The 25749-nt window shown below is 38.3% G+C and overlaps 2 long non-coding RNA genes across 6 annotated transcripts in view; one reads left to right on the forward strand and one right to left on the reverse strand.

The window, feature by feature from the left end:
• Positions 1 to 352: 352 nt before the first annotated feature.
• LOC121819876 (uncharacterized) overlaps positions 353 to 25749 on the forward strand; it is a 37592-nt gene continuing 12195 nt past the window's right edge. Inside the window, exons 1-6 of one of the 3 annotated variants that reach the window (XR_009601069.1) lie at positions 353 to 486; positions 6439 to 6500; positions 11282 to 11339; positions 12917 to 13092; positions 14917 to 15005; positions 19656 to 20408. This is a non-coding gene — a long non-coding RNA (uncharacterized LOC121819876). Of the gene's footprint in view, positions 487 to 6438; positions 6501 to 7134; positions 7634 to 11281; positions 11340 to 12916; positions 13093 to 14916; positions 15006 to 19655; positions 20409 to 25749 lie in introns of those variants that run through there. The other 2 variants (XR_009601068.1, XR_009601070.1) reach the window with 2 other exon arrangements.
• LOC121819875 (uncharacterized) overlaps positions 12540 to 25749 on the reverse strand; it is a 42458-nt gene continuing 29248 nt past the window's right edge. Inside the window, exons 4-5 of one of the 3 annotated variants that reach the window (XR_006060254.1) lie at positions 15919 to 16147; positions 12540 to 13902 (exon numbers count right to left, since the gene is read on the reverse strand). This is a non-coding gene — a long non-coding RNA (uncharacterized LOC121819875). Of the gene's footprint in view, positions 16148 to 22989; positions 23023 to 25749 lie in introns of all 3 variants that reach the window. The other 2 variants (XR_006060255.2, XR_009601064.1) reach the window with 2 other exon arrangements.

Consider the following 25749-nt stretch of genomic DNA (forward strand, 5'->3'; position numbering starts at 1 on the left):
ACATTATGGAGAATGAAATGGCAACCCACTCCAGTATTCTTGCCTGGGAAATCCCATGGACAAGAAGGAGGAGCCTGGTGGGCTACAGTCCATGGGGTCACAAGAGTCAGACATGACTTAGCATCTAAATAACAACAAATTAACATTAATTTCATATGAGGCTTAGTCACAAATTTTGATAATGCAAGAAGCAATAATCTTATAAAGTAGGCAGAATACTAACAGTAAAGCTAGTAGTATTAATAAGGTCATACGTATTGACACTAAGAACTTCCCGTCTGACCAGTCTGTTTCGCACCAACCACTATCTTTAAAGGAAATGATATATTGGCATTGTTCACCAAAGTTCACCAAAGAGGTTTGAGCATAGAAGGCGAGTGGTGGGTCATTGTGACCCTTTGTAAAACTGAGAAAGAAATGTTATCTTCTAAAGGAGTTACATGGCTGGTGCCAGAAGAAGAAAAGTGGAAGTTTGTGGCTGAGCAGGTATTTTTGCTACTGGGGAGGTCTGGTTAATGCATAAGCCAGACGAATAACGCACACTAGAGAGGAGGGAGGAGACTGAAATGGGCAGAGAAAAAAATTTATGTTAAGTTTTTCTTGTCTTGCCTTAACATAGGGATTTTATTTCATTAGTTCAGAGCATTAATGAGAATGACACTATTATAGGAGTTTGGCAGTGAAAGGGAAAAAAGGATTACCCAGTAGGATTTTAGTACCTATATCATTTTTTACATTAAAAAAGGTCTAAAGCTAGGGGCTGGTGCACTGGGAATACCCAGAGAGATGGTATGGGGAGGGAGGTGGGAGGGGGGGTTCAGGATTGGGAACTCATGTACATCCGTGGTGGGTTCATGTTGATGTATGGCAAAACCGATGCAGTATTGTAAAGTAAAATAAAGTTTAAAAAAAAAAAAAGGTCTAAAGCTAATATAATATGTTAATATTGCTTAATTTCAGAAGTGATTAGATAGTTAATGGTTACATGTTTATTTTTTTACTTTCATTTTTAAAGATTTTATAATTGAATGTGTGAAGGCTTAATATGCTTGTGGAATTTCTTTTTCTTAGTGGGGAAAAAGAAGGGAATTTAAGTAATTCTTTCATCAAAAATCCCTTTGAGCTTTTATTTGCCAAACTTCCTTCTTCCTCGTTATGGGATTTAGTTAACCTCAAACCATATTTACTTCTGTGGTTTCATTCTGAAAAAGAAAATTTGGCTGGTTTAGAAAAAAACCTTCCATTAACCTAGATTCTAAGCTAGAGATTCTCAGAGGAAATTATTTTCTCTGGCACAGCTGAAGAGAAAAGCCAAAGCATTTTTATGCTAACACAGCTTCTGGTGAAATGCCATACAGGTCACCAAGTCTGTGATCCTTCATGTCATCCCCAATGTTGGCCTTGAAACTAGCCCTGTCCCAGCCATCGCTTGGACCAGAGTGGAAACATTCTGAGAGTGTGTGTGATGCTCTCCTGCGATTAATAATTATTTTCACATACTGCTTTTACTTGTTCCCAAGTTTTTCAAAATTGCTTTCACACTTTTACTCTGAGTGGCTATCTCATTGTTTATAAGACAAAGGAAGTCAGCCAGGTTGCTATTTCTGATGGTACAGTGCATGCTAATGTAAGTTTTTTGGCTTATACAATAAATTTATATTTTATAAATGGAAATTTTCTTAAAGGCATAAGTGTGTCCAAGCGTGCACTTGGGATGGAAAACCAAGGCTTTTTTTTCCACCTGTAAAATCTTATGATCTGTACAATGTCTTGTACTTTTAATGAGATTGAATAAATTTTCCTCCATATTTATCATGATAGTTACGTTAAACAAACATGAAAAGTATGATTTTGCAGACATAAAAATAATATCTAATTTGTATTATTTGAAGTACTTGTGATTGAAGAAATGCTCCTGAAAATTATTTTTCATTTTCATATATTTTTTCACAAAGCCTTTAGAAATTGAATGTAGTTGATTTTGTTAACTACTCTAGTAAATCATTGAAAAATAAAAAATTAGAAATATGAGTGTGCTTAGCAATTTGTTTTAAATCACTGCTAAGTCACTTCAGTTGTGTCCAACTCTGTGCGACCCCATCGAAGGCAGCCCAACAGGCTCCTTCATCCCTGGGATTCTCCAGGCAAGAGTACTGGAGTGGGGTGCTTTCAAATCACTAGAGAAACATTAAAAACGTACTACTTTTGCTTTTTGAATATCAGCTTCACAGGTAGCTCAGGGGTAAAAATCCACCTGCCAAGCAAGAGATGCAGACTCAATCCCTGTGTCAGGAAGATGCCTTGGAGAAGGAAATGGTAACCCACTGCAGTACTCTTGTCTGGGAAATCCCATGGAGGAGTCTGGCAGGCTACAGTCCATGGGTTCACAAAAGAGTCAGACAGACCTAGTGACTAAACACCAAGAACGATACATGTTGAGTCAAAACAAATAAAACTTTTGCTTCTGAATAGTATTTAACTTCAAGTGGTAAAACATCATAAATGATGATGTTTTATTTTTTCTATATTTTAAATTTATAAAATTTTATTTAATAATGCATCTTTATTTAATCTGTGCTTTGTGATAACCTAGAGGGGTGGGATGGGGTGGGAGGGAGGTTCAAGAGGGAGGGGACATATGTATACCTATAGTTGATTCATGTTGATGTATGGCAAAAACTGATGTAATGTTGTAAAGCAATTATCCTCCAATTAAAAACAAATTTATATAAAAAAAGAACAAAGTTGCTATAAAAACTCAAAAAAAATGTACAGTCAGTATTTTAAAATTTGTCTTTCTTTTCTTTTTTAGCTTCTTGCTTATAAACCATGTTATTTATCTTTAAAACATGACAAGTTTAAGAACTTTTAAAAATTATTTTACTCAAATTATGGTTTTTAGAAGAGAGGGGTCTGTATTAGCCACTTTTGAAATTTTCATACCATTTGTTGAGCCTCCCTCCCATAAATGAAAATTTCAGATAGACTTGGAGTCATCTGAGCCTCAGATGATGAAGCAAAGTGGTAGAATTGCCCCACAATTTATGGATGACCTAGTAAATGAATCAGCTGAGGGTGCTACAGCTTCTCCTGTAGGAGTCTGTCTGTAAATCTGTTGAAATTCCAATCCGAGCAACAGATGGAGTCGGAGGTATACTCATGGCTCCAAAAGGGTGTTGGCTTCTTCTCCATACTTAAGACCTGTCATTTTGAAGTGAAGATGACACTATTTCCCATTTTTAACAAATCCTGGAAGTTGTCATACTGATGTTCCATTTGAATAAGGATATGAAAAAGCAGATGAATCCAAATTATCTTACACACAGTAAAAAGCACCCTTATAAAGTGTAGTTTTGGATGAGTTTTGATAAAGCTATCAGCCCATCTAGCCACTAATGATCCTGAGTGTGTTTTTCACGTGCTTATTGACCAATTATATACTTTCTTCTATGATGTACTTGTTCAAAAATTGTCCCTTTTTGTTATTAAATGATCTTATTGTTGAGCTGTATGAGTTTTTAAAGATTTCAATTATGAATCTTACCAGATATATGCAACACAAATGCTTTCTCCCTGTTTATGTCTTAAATTTTCATTTTCTTAGAAGTGTTTGAAAAGCAGCAGATTCGAATTTCAATAGGGTCAAACTGAACAATTTTTTCAAAAGTTCATATTAGTACTTTTATAATCTTGCCTAAAACACCTTTGCCTAATCCAAAGTCTGAAAAATTTATTTTATGTTTTCTTCTAGAAATTGGATAATTTTAGCTTTTATGTTTAGGTATATGACATTTTATGTTAATTTTTGTGTTTGGTGTGAAGCAAAAAACAATATTCATTTTATTCCATGTGGACATTCAGTTGTTGCAGCACCATTTATTGAAAAGAAGGTAATTTATGGAGTTACTTTAGCATCTGCAGAAAATCAGTTGGTCTAAAGGTTAAGAACTCATTCCTAGGAATTAGACTTTCTGAGTTTAAATTCTGTCTCAGTTCTATATCATGGTGATCTTGAGTGAACTTTTTCTTTTTATTCCAGGCATAAAAGCTAAGAGCTAAGATCAGAGGTCTTAGTAATATAATTTACCCAAGATTACACATTAGTGGCAGAGCAGAACCTTGAACCCAAATCATTTGATCTTCTGACCATAACTCATTGAACTCTAATACATTGACTTTCATTTTTTTTCCAGCTTTATTGAGATATAATTGACATAAAACATTTAAGGTGTAAAATGTGTTGACTTGATATACTTATATATTACAAAATGATCACCACCATAGCTTTAGCTAACACAGCCATCCTTCAGCATAATGACCATTTCTTGTGATGAGAATATTTAAGATCTACACTTTCAGCAATTTTCAAGTGTATAATGTTCTTACTGTTTAGTCTCTAAGTCATTTCCGACTCTTTTGTGACCCCATGGAATGTAGCCAGCCAGGTTCCTTTGTCTAGGATTTCCCAGGCAAGAATACTATTTCCTTCTCGATTGCCATTTCCTTCTGCTGAGGATCTTCCCGACCCAGGGGTGGGACCTGTTTCTCCTGCACTGGCAGGGAAATTCATTACCACTGAGCCACCTGGAAAGCCCCCTCAAGTGTATAATACAGTATTACTAACTATAGTCACCATACTGTATACCAGATCCCCGGAAATTATTTGCCTTATAACTAGAAATTTGTACCTTTAATCAACATCTTCCCATTTTCCCCATCCCAGGTCTTGGTAATTACCACTCTAGTCTGTTTCTTTGGCTTTTTAAGGTTTCACATAGAAATGATATTACACAGTGTTTGTATTTCTCTACCTGATTTATTTCACTTACCATAATGCTCTCAAGTTTTATCCATGTTGTTGTAAATGGCAATTGTCATGGCTAAATAATATTCTATTATATATGTTCCACATCTTCTTTATTCATTCATCCTGAATGAATGAAACAACTTTAGGTTGTTTCCATATTTTGGCTATTGTGAATAATCCTGAAATTAACATAGAAGTGCAGGTACCTCTTAAAGATCCTATTTTTATTTCCTTTGGATATATACTCAGAAATAGGATTGTTGGATAATATAGTAGCTTTATTTTTAATTTTTTGAAGAGCTTCCTTTTCTCCAGATTCTTGCCAATACTTGATACCTCTTGTGTTTTTTTATGATAACCACATTAATCGGTATAAGGTGATATTTCATTCTCATTTTGATTTGCATTCCCCTGATGGTTAATGGTGTTGAGAACCTTTTCATGTACCTGTTGGCGTTTAGTATGTCTTCTTTGGAAAAAATGTCTATTCAGGTCCTTTGCCAGTTTTTAAAAAATGATTATTTTGTTGCTATTGTTGAGTTCTTTCTATATTTTGGATATTAGCCTCTTATCAGATACATGATTTGCAAATATTTTCTCTCATTTTGTAGACTACTTTGTTTTTTTGTGATGTAGTCCCATTGATTTGTTTTTGCTTTTTTTCGTGTGCTTTTGGTACCATATTAAAAATAATCATTGTCAAGACAAACGTCCAAGAATTTTTCCCCTTTGTTTTGACATGTGGTATTTCATTTTCATTTGATTCAAGATATATTTAGATTTTTCCTTTTATTTCTACTTTGAACCATTGTTTACTCAAAAGTGTGTTGTTTAACGCACTTTTATACAACTATGAGGACGTAGTTGTATATTTCCCAGATTTCTTCCTGTTACTGATTTCTAGTTTTGTACCATTGTGGTTGGAAAACTTGCTTGGTATGATTTCAACCTTCTTACAATTTCTAAGACTTGTGACTCATCAATATGATCTCTCTTGGTGGATGTTCTGCATGACTTTGAAAAGAATGTATGTTCTATTCGATAAAATGTTCTATATTTATATCTGTTTGGCTCAATTGGCCTAAAGTATAGTCCAAATCCAATGTTTCTCTATTGATTTTCTGTCTGGATGACTTATCGATTGTTAAAAGTGTGGTATTAAAGTTCACAATATTACTATATTTTTGTCTATTTCCCCCTTCAGATTTCTTAGAATTTGCTTAATATATTTAGGTGTTCCGATGCTGGGGTATATATATTTACAATTGTTATACTTTCTTGATGAACTGAGTGCTTTGTCATCATATCAATACAATGAGCTCCTTTGTCTCTTATTGCTATTTTAGGCTTAAAGTTTATTTTGTCTGATATAAGTATGGCTATTCCTGCTCTCTTTAGGGCTCCACTTGAATGAAATATTTTTTTCTATCCCCTTACTGTAAGTCTGTGTGTGTCCTTAAAACTGAAGTGAATTTCCTGTAGGCAGCGTGCAACTGTCTTTGTTTTGATCCATCTAGCCACACTTATGTCTTTTGATTTAAGAATTTTAATTTGTTTACATTTAAAGTAATTATTGACAGCTCAAAACTTACTAATCTCATTATATTAATTGCTTTCTGATTGTTTTATAGGTTCCTTGTTCCTTTATTTCTCTCTTGCTGTGTTCCTTTCTGGATTGGTAATTTCCATAGTGGTATGTGCATTGATTCCCTTCTATCTTTTTCTAAAAATTAATTAATTTACTTTAATTGAAGGATAATTAGTTTACAATATTGTAGTGGTTTATCTCTTTTTTTAATCCATTTAAAAATCTTCTTTTATATAGAGTAAATTCTTATTTTATAAAAGTATTACATAAAGCATCTTGTAAATAGTAGTCTATTTTATGCTGATAACAATTGAACTTCAATCACATACAGGGACCAGAGTAGGCAGCAGTAGTGGCTGGAGCCAGTGGTGTGCTATAGATGCCTCTGTGGTGATAGGGAGTGGTTGCAAACACATATGCAGTGGTGGGAACCGGAGCGTGCAGAAATGGCCCAGGCCAACTGCAGGTAGACTGACAGATGTAGGGACCCTGGCTGTCAGTAAGCAGTACCATGGCTACTGGGTTTCCCCATGGGTTTATGGCATGAAAACCAACGATGAAGGTCAAGCTAAGGGCATGCACGTGCACAGGTGAAGTTGCTGGCTGATGATGAGCACAGTGATGCTGCCCAGAGACAGAAGACAGGGCTTGATCCAGGCCCCCAAACAGCTCGGGGACCCTAGCTGTTGACATGGTCTCTCATGGCACTACAGTCTCTCCCCAGGCAGGCACATGGCAGTGGAATCTGACGGTAGGTGTCAGGCCAGTGGTGTACAAGAGCATAAATGTACATGCACCATGAAGAAGGTCTGTTATGGGGTTCTAAGCTGGTGTCTTCCATTCTCACAGATTCAGAGGACTGGGTTGGCTGCCAGTGTGGTTTCTGGGCTCCAGTAGGGGCAGTAGGGAGAGAGCAGGAAGGGCCTTAGGTGACTGGCACCAGTGAACACAAATACTTGTGCTGCAAATGCTGGTAAGTTCTGCAGGAGGTCTACAGTTCTCCTGGCCATTGGTTTTTTCCCAGCGGTAAATGATGCTGGGTTTGTCTGCAAAACAGGTCACTGTGAACTATGATTGTTCCCTCTGTGGGCTGCTACTGGCAGCCTCTGCTTTTCTTCCTGTTCCTAGCCGTCTCTATATGTCTCAGCATTAACGGTCTGGGTGGAGTAAGACGGAAGTGGGACCTTTGTGCCAAGCCCCAAAAGCTGGAGAAGCTGGTTGCTCACTGTGCTTTCCTGGTGAGGGGAAATTTTTTAACTGGGGAGGTCCCTCTTGGCCCTGAGACAGCTTGAGAGATGGGGAAAAGCAGGCAAAGCAAAACTGTCTTCCTTCTCCTTGTTTGTTCCACTGTGTTTGTCGAAGTTTCTTAAACGGACTCCAGGGCTCCCCCAGAGCTGTTTTAATTTGTGACTAGCTGCTGAATTTTTAATTTTGTGGGAGGGAGGCTGGGGTGTCCTAGGCTGTCTTTTTGGTGAAATCACTTCTACATTGATTTTTTAAAAAGCCACAAGTCTTTTGAATTCTTTCTATAACTTTTGGAAAACATTCACACTTCAACAAATTGACTTTTTACACACGTGTAAAAGGAAAACAAGAAGCCTACCAAACAATCTACCTTTTTCGAGAATAAATCTACTCTTTGCAATTCCTATGAGAGCTTCTAGCCAAAAATATTCACTTCAGAATTTCCAGAATAGATTGCTCACTTTAAAAATGCTCATTTCAGTTTATCTCTTCTGTTTTGTGTATATTTGTCTAATAGGTTAAGATAATCAGTTCAAAATAGATTCAGATGATCAAACATTCAGAACAAATAAATGAAATTGGTGTTCTAGAAGTAGTATGGCCTTTCAAATGCTTTGAATAAGCTGGTCCCTCTCTGACTCTAGGATTGCAAACTTCTAAATCAAAGCAGAGGAGTTGGAATATCAGAAGCCATTCCAGAGAATTTCGCAAAAAGAGAAGAAACTGAGAGATTTCTTACTGAGATTTCTCTTTTATTCTTGAATTTTCAGTTTGACTTCCTTCTATGAAATCAAGATACTGAGTTGTCATACTCCCTTAGATAATCATTTTCAAGAAGCTTTTGTTGTGTGTGTATGGTGTGGAATGAAATCGTACTACAAGCAAATTTGACTTGGCAAAGCCTGTAAGAGGCACAGCATAGTGTTTTTTCATTTGAGTTTCTACTTTTCTTTGAAATATATGCATCCAAAAATGTAAACATCAGGGGACTTCCCTGGTGGTCCAGTGGTTAAGAACCCACCTTGCAATGCAGGGCATGCAGGTTTGATCCTTGGTCCTAGATCAAGATCTCACATGCTCCGAGACAAGCAAGCCTGGACACCACAACTACTGAAGCAGGCACAGTTGAGTCCACACATCACAAAGAAAGACCCATGTGATGCAACAAAGATCCTGTGTGCCACAATTAAGACCCGATGCAGCCAAACAAATAAATACATTAAAAAAAAAGTTTAAACATCAGACCAGAGCATTTCGAAAACTTTCCTCTTTCAAAGATAAAGTATTATGTAAGGAAACATTGAAAGAAAAGCAATGACAAACCTAGGCAGTATATTAAAAAGCAGCAACACTACTTTGTCCAGGAAGGTATGTAAACTTATATGTATAGTCACAACTATGGTTTTTCCAGTAGTCATATACAGATGTGAGAATTGGACAATAAAAAAAGCTGAGAACCAAAGAATCGATGCTTTCAAACTGTGGTGCTGAAGAAGACTCTTGAGAGTCCCTTGGACTGCAAGGAGATCAAACCAGTCACTCCTAAAGGAAATCATCCCTGAATATTCATTGGAAGGACTGATGAAGAAGCTGAAGCTCCAATACTTTGGCCACTTAACGGGAAGAGCGGACTCGTTGGAAAAGACTTTGATGCAGGAGAGGATTGAAGGCAGGAGGAGAAGGGGATGACAGAGGATGAGATGGTTGGATGGCATCACCAACTCAATGGACATGAGTTTGAACAAGCTCTGGGAGATGGTGAAGGACAGGGAATCCTGGTGTGCTGTAGTCCATGGGGTTGCAAAGAGCTGGACATGACTGAGTGACTGAACAACAAAAGGAAACATTGTGAGCATGCATAACTATGCTTGACTCTTTGCAACTCCATGGACTACAGCTGGCCAGGCTCCTCTGCCCATTAAATTTTTCAAGCAGGAATACTGGCTGAGGTGTCATTTTCTACTGTATGGGATCTTCCCAACCCAGGGATGAAACCCACATCTCCTGCTTTGGTAGGCAGATTCTTTTACCATTGAGACACGTAGGAAGCCCTATTGCCTCTCTTAAAACAAAGCACAGAACCTCTTTGGCCAGATGTTAGGAATCAAAGAGTAAAGAGGGGTTTATCTGATTCCAAGTGCCTGACCCTGTCTTCCTGAGTTTCCCTTACTGCATCCTTCTCACACTGACTCCCACCAGTGCTGTCAAGCTGGCTTCCTCAGTTCATGGAACTTCCTTTTATGTTAGATCTCTACATGGAAAACCCCTATTTTTGTGTTTTCCTTAATATAATTGAGATCTACTGACACATTTTTAAAAGTTATCAAATAGAACAAAGAAAAAGTACACATAGGAAATAATGTTCCAGAAACACATTAGTTCATAAAGTTTTATTTAACTCCATAGACACCCTTGCTTGAACTTCTTACTCCCTACAGTAGATCTGTCTCTAGGTGAAGGCTGGGTATAACCTGTGGCCTAATCTCTAGGATTCTTCCTGAGGCACTTTGACCTTGCATTGTCAAACCGAAGAGACAGAGTCCCAGTCAGTAGTCCACAAAATTATTTCCCACCCATTTACAGTTCTCTGTTTGAGAAATGGGTGGACCCAACGGGCACCAAAAGAGATTAGAGCTTTATATATACCCACCCCATACAGCCACCAAACTCCATATGATCACACTTACAGCAACAACATACTTCAAAACTCCATACGCTAGATAGCCATAATCATGCAGCTTAATCATTTATTAAACTCCACCTTATACCAGGCAGTATGCTAGGTGCTTTACCTGCTATCCTACTTAAGGCAAGAACTACATGATATTTGAAGTATTAGTTCTTAAATACTTATAATAAGGTCTTATTTTACCTGCAAAGAGTTTTCACTAATTTTTTCAGAACAAAAAGTTAGAAAAATTGTGTGTGTGTGCACAGTGTACATGACATAAAATTTACCAGTGTAACCATTTTTAAGTGTAAAGTTCAGTTGCATTAGTACATTCACACTATTGTGAAACTATCACCTCTATCCATCTCCACAATGTTTTTATCGGCCCAAACTGAAGATTTGTACCAATGAAACAGCAACTCACCATTTCATCTAGTCCCTGGAGATGCTTCCTTTCTGTCTCTATGAACTCGATTAATCTAGATACCTTGTCTAAGTGGAATCATATCATTTTTGCCCTTTTGTGACTGCCTTATTTCACTTAGCATAGTGTCTTCAAGTTTCACCCGTGTTGTGACATGTGTCAGCATGCTACAGCACCACGTAGCATGTTTCGCCACCCTAAAACATCCCCTGTATTTCACCTATTGAAACCACTCACCTTCCCCACAGAAAGCCCCTGGCAAACACCGCTCTTTTTACTGTTTATTTTTCCTCTTCCAGAATGTCACGAAAATAGAAATAATACAGTATTATTTCAGAGTGATTTCTTTCACTTGGCAACATGGCTGTCAAATGCATCCATGTCCTTGTGTGGCTCATTCTTTCTATCACTGAATAGTATTCTATCAAATGGATTCATCAGCTTATTTATGCGCTTGCCTATTAGAGCTTTCTTGTTTGTTTCCATTTCTGGCAAGTATAGATAAAACTGCTATAAACATTCAAGTTTTTTTTTTTTTTTTTTAAGACATAGGTTTTTCAATCAGTTGGGTGAATACCTCAGAGTGTGATGGCTGGATAATATGGTAAGTCTATGTTTAGCCTTGTAAGGAACTAGCAAACTGTAATCCAAAGTGCTGTATCATTTTGCATTCCCACCAGCAATGAATGAGAGTTCCTCCTGTTCCTTATCTTTGCCAGTGTTTTGAGTTCTAGCCATTCTAAGAGGTGTATAGTGGTATTCATTGTTGTTTTAATTTGCAATGGATGGCATCATGGACTCAAATGGATATGAATTTGAGCAAACTCTGGGAGATGGCGAAGGACAGGGAAGCCTGGTGTGCTGCAGTCTATGACGTCACAAAAAGTCAGACATCACCTAGCTACTGAACAACAACAGGAATGATTGTGACAATGATATATCACGTGGAGCATCTTTTCTTATGGTTATTGGTCATCTCTATATCTTCTATATTAGAATGTCTGTTCAGATTTTTTTTTTTGCCCATTTTTTGAATTGGGTTACTTGTTTTTTTATTGATGAGTTTTAAGAGTTCTTAGTATGTTTGGGATATAAGTCATAAAAGCCTCATGAAAGTCACTCAGTTATGTCCAGCTCTTTGTGACCCCAAGGACTATACACTCCATGGAATTATCCAGGTCAGAATACTGGAGTGGGTAGCTTTTCCCTTCTCCAGGGGATCTTCCCAACCCAGGGATTGAACCCAGGTCTCTCACATTATAGGCAGATTTTTTTTAACAGCTGAGCCACAAGGGAAGCCCTAAAAAGCCTCATAATTAATCTTTAATTAATTAAAATCTAGATATAGTGGGAAACTATTTAAAAATTCATGGTGCAAGTTTTTTAGAATACAGAGATGAGACAGAGCTCTTTTTCATACGGGGCTTATAATAAAGAGGACATAAGAGGAATAAGAAAAAATAGAAATAGCTCTTTAAGGGAGAATATACTACTACCACATAGTAATGTAGTCAAAAAATTATACTAGAGTTTACAGGAAAACAAGAGGGCTAAAGGAGTTTGATAATCTAGTATCAATAGGAAGAGATGCTAAGACAGAGGAATAAAACACAACTATTTTGAAGGTGGTAGAAATAGGAAACAAAACTTAAAGGATCGTACTTAAGAGCTGAAAGAAGAGAGAGAAGTGTGTTGTGATCAGAGGAAAACTGGGACTTTTTATCATTTGAATGGTTTCCTGCTTTTCTGTATGAATAACAAATAAATGTCATTTGGAAAATAAAAACACACATTAATCATAAAATAATTATGCAGTTGAATTTAATTAAGTATAATGATACTGGTATGCCTAACAGAAAACTTACTAAGACACAAAGCAGTGTAGTTGAAGTTTCAAAGTGTTCAACCCCAACTGGGCTAGGTTTCCTCTCAGCATAGGCACCGAGAATTTTCTATGAGCAGGATTGCTGCAATTTTAGACTGTGACTGGAAAGTACCTTTTTCCTCCCTCAAATTCCCCATATACTCCCTTATGCCTGAAATTCTTTAGTGAGCATAACTGCCCTTTGACCCCATTAGACAATTGGATTAAAATGCCAAAAACAGTATTTCTGTCACCCAACCAGATATAAACTTTTACAGAAAGATGTGTGTGACTGAGATCAGGCTTCTTTTTTTCAGAGGAAAAGTATTTTAATAAAAGGAACATGCTAGAAGGAAAATGGAGAGATTTGGAGAAGACAGTTTGAAGAGGAAGACAAAGTCTCCTCCTCACAGCTTGCTCTTAAACATCCTTGACTATTAACTTCTGTGGCCATCCACTGCTTTGGATTCATCGTAATGCTTCATGTTTTCATGTAAGAACATATGGCTAGTTATCTATAGATCTATATATAGTATCAGATGAAGTCACCAGAATTTCAAAAGGCAAACATACTTTACCCACTAATTATCCTGTGCAAAACAAGAGATAAGCAGATAGAATACACAGGTGTGGCTTTACATTATATTTTATACTGACTAAACTTACAGGAAATAGGTTCCTTAAGTAATGATATCTTCCTTTAGGCTAATTCCCAGTACAGAGTTCCGGGAAATATTGCTCTTGTAGAAGTCACTTAGCTTTCTCTATGATCCTGCAACAGGGGCAAATAATTGATAATTCCTAAAAGTTCATTTCTGGTGCTTTTGGCTGTCTCTCTTTTCCATACATTCCCTTGCTATTAAGGTAGAGAATCTTATTTTTATAGGACCCTAGAAGGGAGTGGAAACCTGTGGAAATATCTAAACATTTTTATATACTGCTTTCTCATCTGTGTTTTTAAAGAGAACACCAAATAGTATATTTTCTTTGATGTTAAGACAGTTTTGTTGCATGGTCAAGACGGCAAAATAATTATGAAAAACTGAGGGAAATTGTGAGATGTGAGCCAGACAGTAAGAAAAGATCATTGTGTACCAGGGTGCCAGACTTGCTATAGGAACTCCTATTTTTGTGTGTTCCTTTATTTTCACTTTACAGTTTTCTATTGTTTTTTAAAAATGCAGAATTATTTTTTAAAACAGATACATGTACATCTGTACAATTTTGGGGCCATTCCTCTGTGCGTTCTGGTGGTAAGACTATCCATCTGATTATTCAGGAGAGTCAGTTGTATTTGCTATATCTGAAAGAGACAGTAAAGATCTTTGTTAGTGCTCCCAGCCCCTAGTACATCTAATCTCACATTAGGTATGGCTATGCCCCTAATGTATCTTTTCTGTTTTTGAGAATGGATTAAGAATAGAGGTTGTGGGGGTGGTTTTGTTTATGCTGATGGTTGCCATAACAACCAACAATAACACATAGGGTCACGTCTCTGCTGCTGAATACTTAGATATCCTTGAGGAAATTCTCAACCTCAAAAGAAAATGGTTTTAGGAAGAATAGAAAGGACAGAATACACTTTAGCATACACCAATACAAGTTAGAAAACATTTTTTTTTACTAGAAAGAACCAGCATCCAAAGCTTCTAAGCCATTGAATAAAGCACACAAAGGGCTTGTTATCTACAGATGTAACAGAGAGTTTTCCTGTTTATGCAACTTATAAATGACTGAGGCTTCCACCCCTCTCTCTGACTGAATTTTTTCTCCCATTCACCTTGCATTGATTTACTCTACTTTAATTTTGGAAGAGTCTGCAATGCAGATGAGCAATTGAAGGGGCATAACTCATTAGCAAAATTGGCTTGTCAGGTAGCCCCCAAAGTGTACCTGTTTCTTAATTTGGGTCGAAAGCCCAGTAACAGGTCAATGAATTGGCTAGGTTTACAGTTTGAGTCAACCTTCTAAGATGGTTCAGGCTTCCCTAGTGGCTCAGCCCTTAACGAATCTGCCTGCAATGAGGGAGACCTGAGTTTGATCCCTGGGTTGGGAAGATCCCCTGGAGAAAGGAACGGCTACCCACTCTAGTATTCTGGCTGGGAGAATTCCATGGACTGTATAGTCCATGAGGTCACAAAGAATTGGACACGACTGAATGACTTGCACCTTCACTTTCTAAGATGGTTCAGTTTCTAGTCTTTCCCATATCAGCTGGTCCACCGCTAAGTTGTGCTTTCAACTTGGTGAAGGCAAATACATGGAAACTGAGAATGTACTACTAATTCTTCAGTTTCTCTTGTCCTGTGGCTCACAGATTCCTGCCTTCCTGACAGAAGGGAGACACCTCATGAGAGGCTAAGAAAGCATCATGGAGGAAGTGACATTTAGACAGAATCTCAAGGGGTAAGTAGGAATTTGTGATGTGAGTGCATTGATAATAGAAGGGATCAACAGTGTCATGGGAGAATGTACAACATCTTAGGAACTGTTAAAAAAAACAATTGGTGTGGCTAGGGTATTAGCAGGGACAGATGGCTGCAATCACCATCTACAGTGATTTTGGAGCGGAAGATAAAAGTCTTCTGCTGTTTCCACTGTTTCCCCATCTATTTCCCATGAAATGATGGGACCAGATGCCATGATCTTTGTTTTCTGAATGTTGAGCTTTAAGCCAACTTTTTCTCTCTCTTTCATCTTCATCAAGAGGCTCTTTAGTTCCTCTTCACTTTCTGCCATAAGGGTGGTGTCATCTGCATATCTGAGGTTATTGATATTTCTCCCAGCAATCTTGATTCCTTGTGCTTCTTTCACCCCAGCGTTTCTCATGATGTACTTCTGCATGGAAGTTAAATAAGCAGGGGGACAATATACAGCCTTGATGTACTCCTTTTCCTATTTGGAACCAGTCTGTTGTTCCATGTCCAGTTCTAACTGTTGCTTCCTGACCTGCATATAGGTTTCTCAAGAGGCAGGTCAGGTGGTCTGTATTCCCATCTCTCTCAGAATTTTCCACAGTTTATTGTGATCCACACAGTCAAAGGCTTTGGCATAGTCAATAAAGCAGAAATAGATCTTTTTCTGGAACTCTCTTGCTTTCCCAATGATACAGCAGATGTTGGCAAATTGATCTGTGGTTCCTCTGCCTTTTCTAAAACCAGCTTGAATATCTGGAAGTTCACGGTTCACGGTTCACATACTGCTAAAGCCTGGCTTGGAGAATTTTGAGCATTACTTTACTAGTGTGTGAGATGAATGCAGTTGTGCGTTTGAGCATTCTTTGGCATTGCCTCTCTTTGGGATTGGAATGAAAACTGACCTTTTCCAGTCCTGTGGCCACGGCTGAGTTTTCCAAATTTGCTGGCATATTGAGTGCAGCACTTTCACAGCATCATCTTTGAGGATTTGAAATAGCTCAACTGGGATTCCATCATCTCCACTAGCTTTGTTCATAGTGATGCTTCCTAAGGCCTACTTGACTTCACATTCCAGGGTGTCTGGCTCTGGGTGAGTGATCACACCATCGTGATTAACTGGGTTGTGAAGCTCTAGAATGCAAATAAGGGAGTTAGTTTTTTTAGTAAAATTATCATCTTGACATCTATTTTTTGAGATATATTTTTAATTCAAAAGTAAAAGGGCAAAAAGAGAAAACTAGATATTTTATCAGTATTAGATGTTTTATTGGTAACAAATTACTTTGCCTTATCTCACCACTGATCACAATTGACACCTTGATCTAATGGGAGGGTAGAAAGCTGTTTAATCTTGTGGGTTTCGATATAAGGTTTTAAAAAGGAAGTAAGATGATCACTTTTAGTTCTTTAATTTTAACTGGTGATGGTAGTCAGCTGTACTCAAGGAAGGAGAGGTGATTGCAAGAAAATCATGTGTTGAAAACTGTAGAAATCTTTGGGGAGGGATGATAGAATCCTGAATGGCAGTGGAAGTGGAAATATGCAGGAGAGGAGATTTGAAAAGCGTACGTTGGTATCTGTTTCTTCTGAGAGATCAATAAAAACTAAATGAGAGAGACTAAAAGGAAATGCCTTGGTTCCCTTTTAAGGCTATTGGTAATGTTAACCATAGCAATTTTAATAAAGACAGAAGTCATATTGTCATAAAATTGGGAGCAAATGAAAGAGAAATTGATAGAGAAAAAAACATTATAAAACTGGTTATGAGGGAAGGAGCAAGACTGGCTGATGACCAAAGGGAGTTGTAGGGTCAAGAGGAGTTTTGGTAAAGATGGAACTTTGAATAGATTTACGTGAGAAAAGCAAGGAATAAATTAATTGGAGAACTAAGATAACTGATGAAGTAAAGTCCCAGAGAAATTAAAGAACAGGATTCAAGTTAAAAATTACCCACGTGGATGGTGTTTCAGATACCAAATCCCTGCTATGACAGGAAATAAAGTAAGGGTAGGGGCTGGTATAGCTAGATGGAGAGATGAGAAAAGGGCAGTTAACTGTATGGTCTCTTGAGGTAAAAATGAAGATCATTTGCCAAAAATGAGAGGGGGAGTCATGGTAGGTGGGGGGCTTAATGGTTGCTATTGCCTTTATTCACTTTCCTTCTGATAACCAGACCTTGATTTCCCTCTAAGAAACCACTTCAACCCCGCTCCAACCCCCATTCTCAGTCCATGTACTTTATGAAAGTTGAATCCACTCTAGGCACTTGACAAGTCTGGTCAATCAGAATTCACGTTCTTCTGCAAAAATGCTTGACTCAGGGACATATTTGAACCTTAATGGAACAAAAAGGGAAATTTTGCTGGGAAATACACTGGATGAAATTAGGAAGATAGAGGAAGTGAAATCACCTGGCCATCAACTTGCAAGTACATGGAACCCAAGAATGGAGCCAGCACCAGGAGGGTGGGGCCAAGAAACCAGGCTTGGTGACTGACAGCGGTTGGGTCCTGGGTTCGGCTAGACTTGACACTAACTCTTAACTGAGATATTTAGTTAAGCAGCAAATAAATTCCCTTTTCTCAGGAAGTTAGTTCGGTTGAATTTTCTGACACATAAAACAGATAAATTATAACTGAGTAGGAAAGCTGGAAACAGTGATTATAGGGGTGAGTAAAAGAGATGCCAAGGGGAAGAAGAAATTATTCCCAGGCAGAAATAAGGCACCCATTCATTATGCCTGATATTATCTTTAAGTTTTCCATAAATTTCCAAAGTAAAAAAAAAAAAAGATCTTAACTGCAGTTCTCTGGAAGACTTGGGTTTCTAAATCTCCTCTTATGAAATAATGTAATCTACAACAATATCAGATTTGCTGAGTTTCCCATTTCACTTTATACTTGTAAAAGAAGGTGTTTCATTGTTTATTTAAACGTTAAAAAAATAAATAAACATTATGAGACATATTATGGTTTTCACATATGAAATCAACAAGCCCACAATTTGCCTTGGCAGTTAGTTATGGTCGTACTACAAAGTGTGATGGTTCCAGCTTACCCCACTCCTAATATCAATTCCCACATCTGTCTTCTTTTCTCCCTCCTTCCCACAAATGTACTTTGATTGCTTACCTAAGAGCTAGCCATTTGATCAAGGACAATGGATAAAATGAAATGGAAGCAGACACAGTCTTCCAAGACACTTTGGGACTTGGGACACAGTCATGAGATTCACAGTTTGTCAGTCAGCAAGCTAGTAATAAAGCCCCCTCTCCCCCTCAAAAGATTACAGCCATGAAATTAAAAGACACTTACTTCTTGGAAGGAAATTTATGACCAAGCTAGACAGCATATTAAAAAGCAGAGACATTACTTTGTCAACAAAGGTCCATCTAGTCAAGGCTATGGTTTTTCCTGTGGTCATGTATGAATGTGAGAGTTGGACTATAAAGAAACCTGAGTGCTAAAGAATTGATGCTTTTGAACTGTGGTGTTGGAGAAGACTCTTGAGAGTCCCTTGGACTGCAAGGAGATCCAACCAGTGCATCCTAAAGGAGATCAGTCCTGGGTGTTCATTGGAAGGACTGATGTTGAAGCTGAAACTCCAATACTTTGGCTACCTCATGTGAAGGGCTGACTCATTTGAAAAGACCTTGATGCTGGGAAAGATTGAGTGCAGGAGGAGAAGGGGATGACAGAGGATCAGATGATTGGCTGGCATCACTGACTCAATGGACATGAGTTTGGGTGAACTCCGGGAGTTGGTGATGGACAGGGAAGCCTGGCGTGCTGAGGTTCATCAGGTCACAAAGAGTCGGACACAACTGAGCGACTGAACTGAACTGAAGCTAGTAATAACACACACAACATATTGCAACTATTAAAGTATTGTAAGGAAAACACATCTTCTTCTGCATGTACAAGAAACAAAAGTTTAAAAGACAATACTTACCTTTACCATGTGCAAACCACTCTGACATTTTTGTTCCCATTCTATTTCCTTTTTTAAAAAAATGCTGATTGTAATTTCCTATGTTTACTTCATAACCTACTACCATGGGGAGATTTGGCTTAGCCAGAAAAGTTAGAGAACTCTTCCCTAAGGAAATGATGATTGAGCTGAGGTCAGCAGATGAGTAAGAGTTAGCTAGGTTAAGGAAGGGAAAAAAGAGTCATCAGAGGATTTAGCAAGTGCAAAACCAAGGGGCAAGAGGAAGTGGATGTGTACTTGGGACTGAGGAAAGCCAGTGTTTGGTTGCAGTGCCTTGTGAAGGGAACTGTTGCCTTATGATGTGGAAAGACAGATGGCCAACACCAAAAAGGATCCTTCAAGCCATGCTGTGGACTGTTGCCTTCGAGAACAATATGATGGCATTGAAGACTTATTCTTTGAAAATATTGTATGAGCTAACTGTGCAAAAAATGTGTAGAACACTTAGGGTGAGGGAAAACCTTAGCTTACATTTGAGTAGATGGCAGTTTATATGGAGAGAAGTATCTTTTTAGCACTAAAAAGTAATTCCTAATGTAACATAAACAGATGCTTATATTTCTAATTCCCAAACACCTAGGGAAGTTTATTGATAATGTAGATTCCTGTGTTCTACTTGCAAAAATCTTGATTTGATGATTTTTTTTAGGAATCTGGAATGCGTGCATATTTGGTGGGAATGCAAACTAGTACAGCCACTATGGAGAACAGTGTGGAGATTCCTTAAAAAATTGCAAATAGAACTACCTTATGACCCAGCAATCCCACTTCTGGGCATACACACCGAGGAAACCAGAATTGAAAGAGACACATGTACCCCAATGTTCATCGCAGCACTGTTTATAATAGCCAGGACATGGAAACAACCTAGATGTCCATCAGCAGATGAATGGATAAGAAAGCTGTGGTACATATACACAATGGAGTATTACTCAGCAGTTAAAAAGAATTCATTTGAATCAGTTCTGATGAGATGGATGAAACTGGAGCCGATTATACAGAGTGAAGTAAGCCAGAAAGAAAAACACCAATACAGTATACTAACACATATATATGGAATTTAGGAAGATGGCAATGACGACCCTGTATGCAAGACAGGGAAAGAGACACAGATGTGTATAACGATACTTTTGAACTCAGAGGGAGAGGGAGAGGGTGGGATGATTTGGGAGAGTGACATTCTAACATGTATACTATCAAGTGAATTGAATCGCCAGTCTATGTCTGACGCAGGATGCAGCATGCTTGGGGCTGGTGCATGGGGATGACCCAGAAAGATGTTATGGGGAGGGGAGGTGGGAGGGGGGTTCATGTTTGGGAATGCATGTAAGAATTAAAGATTTTAAAATTTAAAAAATAAAAAACTAAAATTGAAAAAAAAAATAAAGTCCCATGGAAATTCTGATGTGCAGTGAAGATATATTAATAGAACTATTAAGGGGATGCCTCTCTTCTTTATTCTATACTCATTTCCATGAGTGACCCAATCCAGTTCTTTAACTGTAAATGCTATCCCAAATTTATATAATTTAAGCCAAACTTCTCTGTTGAACTACATATGACTATATGCAGCTGTTCAATATTTTACATCTTTACTTGGGTGATCCAATTGGAATTTATAACCTTAGAAAGATCAACATAAAACTTTAAATCCCAAGCCACTTCCCATCCAGTCTTCTTCTGTATTTCCCTGTCTCTGTGATGGTAACTCCATGCTTCCACTTGATCAAGCTACTCTCAGAGCCATCCTTAGTATATCATGTATTTCTTGCCACACAGTCAATTCACTAGCAAGTCTTGTCAGCTCTACCTTTCAAAGACACCTTTACCTAATGACTTTTCACCAGCTTCAAGGCTTCCACTACAAATGGAACCATCATTATCTCGTGCCTGAACTGTTGTAAAATCCTATGCACTGGTCTCCTTTCATCTTTGTTTGTTCTATTTCACACTGTGCAGGGTAAACCCTGAAAAAGACAGGTAATTTAACTCTTCTGTTAAAAAATCTTCCAAATAGCTTTATAATTCAGCTAGAGGAAATTCAAAGTTCTCATATCCTACAAGGCACAAACCTTTCAACCTCACCATCTCAAACTGCTTTTACTAGTAATTACAGCCATACTGATCCTTAAATATGTCATAGAACTCCTGTCTTAGGATGTTTGCACCTGACTAGCAAAATTTGTCTGTCACTTCTTTCAGTGTTTTGCTGAAATATAGTTATGATAGACTCCTTCTTAAATCACTCTATATAATTTGTATATATACACATTATGTATATTGTGTAAACAATATGTATACATATTGTTTATGTATATTTATATACATAAACTTGTCGATTATGTATATATTTGTTTATGTTAACATATTTATATATGTATGTATACATATATATAATTTGTCAACAGTCACTCTCAATAGTGACTGGTCCTTGAGAGGGAAACTTTGGCCTATTGCTGTATCTTCAGTAACAGGAGAATTTCTTGGTAGAATCTCAATAAATATTTGAGGAATGAATGAATGGCATAGAAAAAGAAGAGACAGTGAGACAGACATGGAGGAGTGGATGGAGATAGGTTTCAAGAGCATGCAATGTTCACAGAGGCATCTCTGGACCACCTGCCTGCCATTAGAAATGGTCAACCCCCATCCTCCTTGGCAGGCAAGGTTGTGTATATGCAAACTGAACTTTAGGAGAGACAAGGAAGACTATCAGGTAGAGTTACCTGTATTGACTCTGCTGTCAGACAGTCTGATCCTGAACTCCAGTTCTACCACATTCCTGTGTGACTTTAATCAAGTCACCCAACCTCTTCAAACCTGTATACAGTCAGTCAGTCAGTTCAGTCGCTCTTTGCGACCCCATGAATTGCAGTATACCAGGCCTCCCTGTCCATCACCAACTCCCAGAGTTCACTCAAACTCATGTCCACTGAGTCAGTGATGCCATCCAGCCATCTCATCCTCTGTCATCCCCTTCTCCTCCTGCCCCCAATCCCTCCCAGCATCAGGGTCTTTTCCAATGAGTCAGCTCTTCACACGAGGTGGCCAAAGTATTGGAGTTTCAGCTTCAGCATCAGTCCTTCCAATGAACACCCAGGGCTGATCTCCTTTAGGATGGACTGGTTGGACCTCCTTGCAGTCCAAGGGACTCTCAAGAGTCTCCTCCAACATCAAAGTTCAAAAGCATCAATTCTTCAGCACTCAGTTTTCTTCACAGTCCAACTCTCACATCCATACATGACCACTGGAAAAACCATAACCTTGACTAGATAGACCTTTGTTGGCAAAGTAATGTCTCTGCTTTTCAATATGCTATCTAGGTTGGTCATAACTTTTCCTTCAAGGAGTAAGCATCTTTTAATTTCATGGATGCAGTCACCATCTGCAGTGATTTTGGAGCCCAAAAAAATAAAGTGTGACGCTTACCCCTAAAGGAACTACGTGAATTCTTGAGGAGAGGATTAAGTGAAGATAATTTATACATTGTATTGGCACAAAGAAGTTATCCTCAAATAGTAACTATTGTTCATTATCATATGGTAAAAAAGTAGAATGGGGCTAGTGAGTGGTGGGATAATGAAAGAAAGAGCAAAGAGGATCAGAAGATTCAAGATGTTGGGCTTACTCTGTAGCAGATATTTAGATAAGAAAAGTCTTTCTCACCTGTTAAAATGCTTATTTAAAGTAAGAGGTTTTGAATAAAACACCAGTTGTCACAATCTTTCTAGTGTTGACCTAGTGAGAACTTTAGATTTCATGAATAGAGGTAAGGAAGGTACAATCAGTTCAAATGTCAGATGAAAAGAGGAAGGTAGTTGAGAAAAACAAAAAAACTGATTTAGCAGAGGATTTAGTGCGTCATGTTACACCACATCCTGTTATTTTTGTAGGCTGTTAACCAGTATCATGTATCCCAGCAGCACAAGGACAGTTAAGACTAATTTTACTCGACATCAGCAACCATTGCCAGGGACAAGCACCTTCTGCTTTAGTCGATATGGCCATCAAATGAGCTAGAAAAATACAAGCAAGGAATCTCTTGATAACCAGCATTCAGAGAAATGATAGATGGATTATAGCATCATATAGATACAGAACTTTATTTCTACATTCAATCACAATAATAAAAAGACCCAAAATTCTGTAAGATGTTTTTATATACTAACTCTGCTATGTCTCTCGTTTCTTATTTCCCCAATATACTGCTGTTGCTGCTGCTAAGTCGCTTCAGTCCAACTCTGTGTGACCCCATAGATGGCAGCCCACCAGACTCCCCCATCCCTGGGATTCTCCAGGCAAGAATACTGGAGTGGGTTGCCATTTCCTTCTCCAATGCATGAAAGAGAAAAGTGAAAATGAAGTCACTCAGTTGTGTCCGACTTCGCAACCCCATGGACTGCAACCTACCAGGCTCCTCCATCCATGGGATTTTCCAAGCAAGAGTACTTGAGTGGGGTGCCATTGCCTTCTCTACCCCAATATATGGCACCTTTAATAGATTTTTAAAACTCCTAATTTGGAGTAAGAAATGGCAACCCACTCTAGTGTTCTTGCCTTGAAAATTATATGAATGGAAGAACCTGACAGGTTACACTCCATGGGGTTAAAAAGAGTCGGACATGACTAAGAGACTGAACATGCAAATCTCCTATTAGCTCATATCCAGTGGTATCATTTAAGGTTTCCATGATTCAAAAGAATGCTTAAATAGATTTAGAGCCAGTTCACAATTTTAATATGTATCAAAACATTAAATGCTAAAATATATATCATAGGTATCAATATGATCAAGGCAATCAGATTGGTGAAAACTCTCTCAGAAATGGCTGATCACAGACACGGAAATGTGCAATTGGGCATTAATGTTGTTTTGAATTGGGGCTCTATGATTTGGCGCTGCAACATCTCATACTACAAAGTCAACAGATAGGCCATTCTTACCTCTCTCATTAAGTGCCAGGGGTTTTCTACAAACCCCAATAGCTAGATACGTTGATGAGTAACAAAGGAATCCTTAAGTCAGACGCTGAAGCCAAAAATACTGATTGTTGGACATGAAACAATTTTTTCATTGTAAAATTCAACCTTTAAATCACATCAGCTATGGGACTCCAGGGAAATGTCTCCCCTCTGAAGATGGCTGGAATGAAGTTCATGGAAAGTCTCCCTCTAAGCATGTCCACCATAGAGGAAGAGGGCCTTTACCACCCCATCTTGAGATGCGCTGCTGTAGTTTACATAAAAGAGCCATCAGCCAACAGGCGCTGGGCCAGGATGAAGTCTGGAACCAGCCTTAGAGCTAAGTGGACCAGCACCTCAGGAAGGTCTTTCTGAGATAAGAAGGGACAAAGAAAGAAGTGAATGAGGCTGTCTTAATGATAAATAAGGAGGAAATTTTCTGGTCCTTTTTGACTCCTTACACAAAGCAAACTGTTGGCCTAGACACTGAGGAAGAACAAGAAAAAGGCTAGCATGAAACACACTGCCACAGCACATTATCTTTATACAGTGCTGTTCCGAATCCTGATAAATCAAATATAACCAGGGCAACTTAACTGCCTGGAGACAAACACATCCGAAAATGGTTTAGCGGTGAAGGATGATGTAAATTCATCAGTCATTTCTAGGGAATAGCAGATTTTGTAACTTAATAGCATCTAATACACCAAATGCCTACCTAACTTAGTATAGCCTTGATGCTTATGTTGAAGATTTTCAACATTGTGTATTACAGGGGCTCACATGATGTCTCAGGCATAAGAGAGGAGTTGCATCTCCCCATCTCAGATATACTATCTGTTGGTAGCATTAGTGGGAGCATCCTTCCCATGGCTGCCACACTGTAACATAAGAGGTTCTATGAACTGAGAGAAGCAAAAGGTCATATTGACCCATCCTATATCTGCTGGTCTTGACAGTACCACCAAGAGATGATGGGGCATCTCTTAAACCACCTTTCTTCCTGCATCAGAGCCCTTAGAGGAATATATATTTAAAAGATAAGGAGACTAGGTTTTGTGGGAACTGTCCAACATATCAGGGGAGGAAGATCCCTAGGCTAACCTATAAATCAGGGCCAGTGATCACCAAATTTTAAAAGCAAACCCCAAAGAGGAAATTTTTTCTCTAGCTAGAAGCCTCAGCTTTTTCTTAGCTTTCAGGTAGGCTTCTATGAAGTTTGGGCTATAGTTCAGGTTCAGTAATTGGATAGGTCTTAACATTCATGGCAGAATTGCTGAAGTATCAAAAACTGTACTGGTAGTTATAGAATTATATCTTTCAGATAGGGGCTCAATCTTCCCTGGTAGCTTAGACGGTAGAGCTTCTGACCGTAATGTGGGAGACCTGGGTTCGATCCCTGGGTCTGGAAGATCCCCTGGAGAAGGAAATGACAACCCACTCCAGTACTCTTGCCTGGAAAATCCCATGGATGGAGGAGCCTACATGGTCTGTAGTCTGGTAGGCTACAGACCATGGGGTCACAAAGAGTTGGACATGACTGAGCAACTTCACTGGTTCAATCATCCTAGAGAAATACAGGCAGAATAATTAAATGAGAAGGACACTGATGCGAATCTGTTGCAAATGTCTTCCTATAGAAGTTGTTCAGTGACCAGAGATTTTCTGGCATACTGCTGTCCATGAGGTTGCAAAGAGTCGGACATGACTGAGTGACTGAATTGAACTGATAGAAGTTTTTCAGTGACCAAAGATTATCAATACCTCTGAGACTCTGGCCT

This window comes from Ovis aries, chromosome 6 (assembly GCF_016772045.2).
Source record: "Ovis aries strain OAR_USU_Benz2616 breed Rambouillet chromosome 6, ARS-UI_Ramb_v3.0, whole genome shotgun sequence".
Lineage (NCBI taxonomy): Eukaryota > Metazoa > Chordata > Mammalia > Artiodactyla > Bovidae > Ovis > Ovis aries.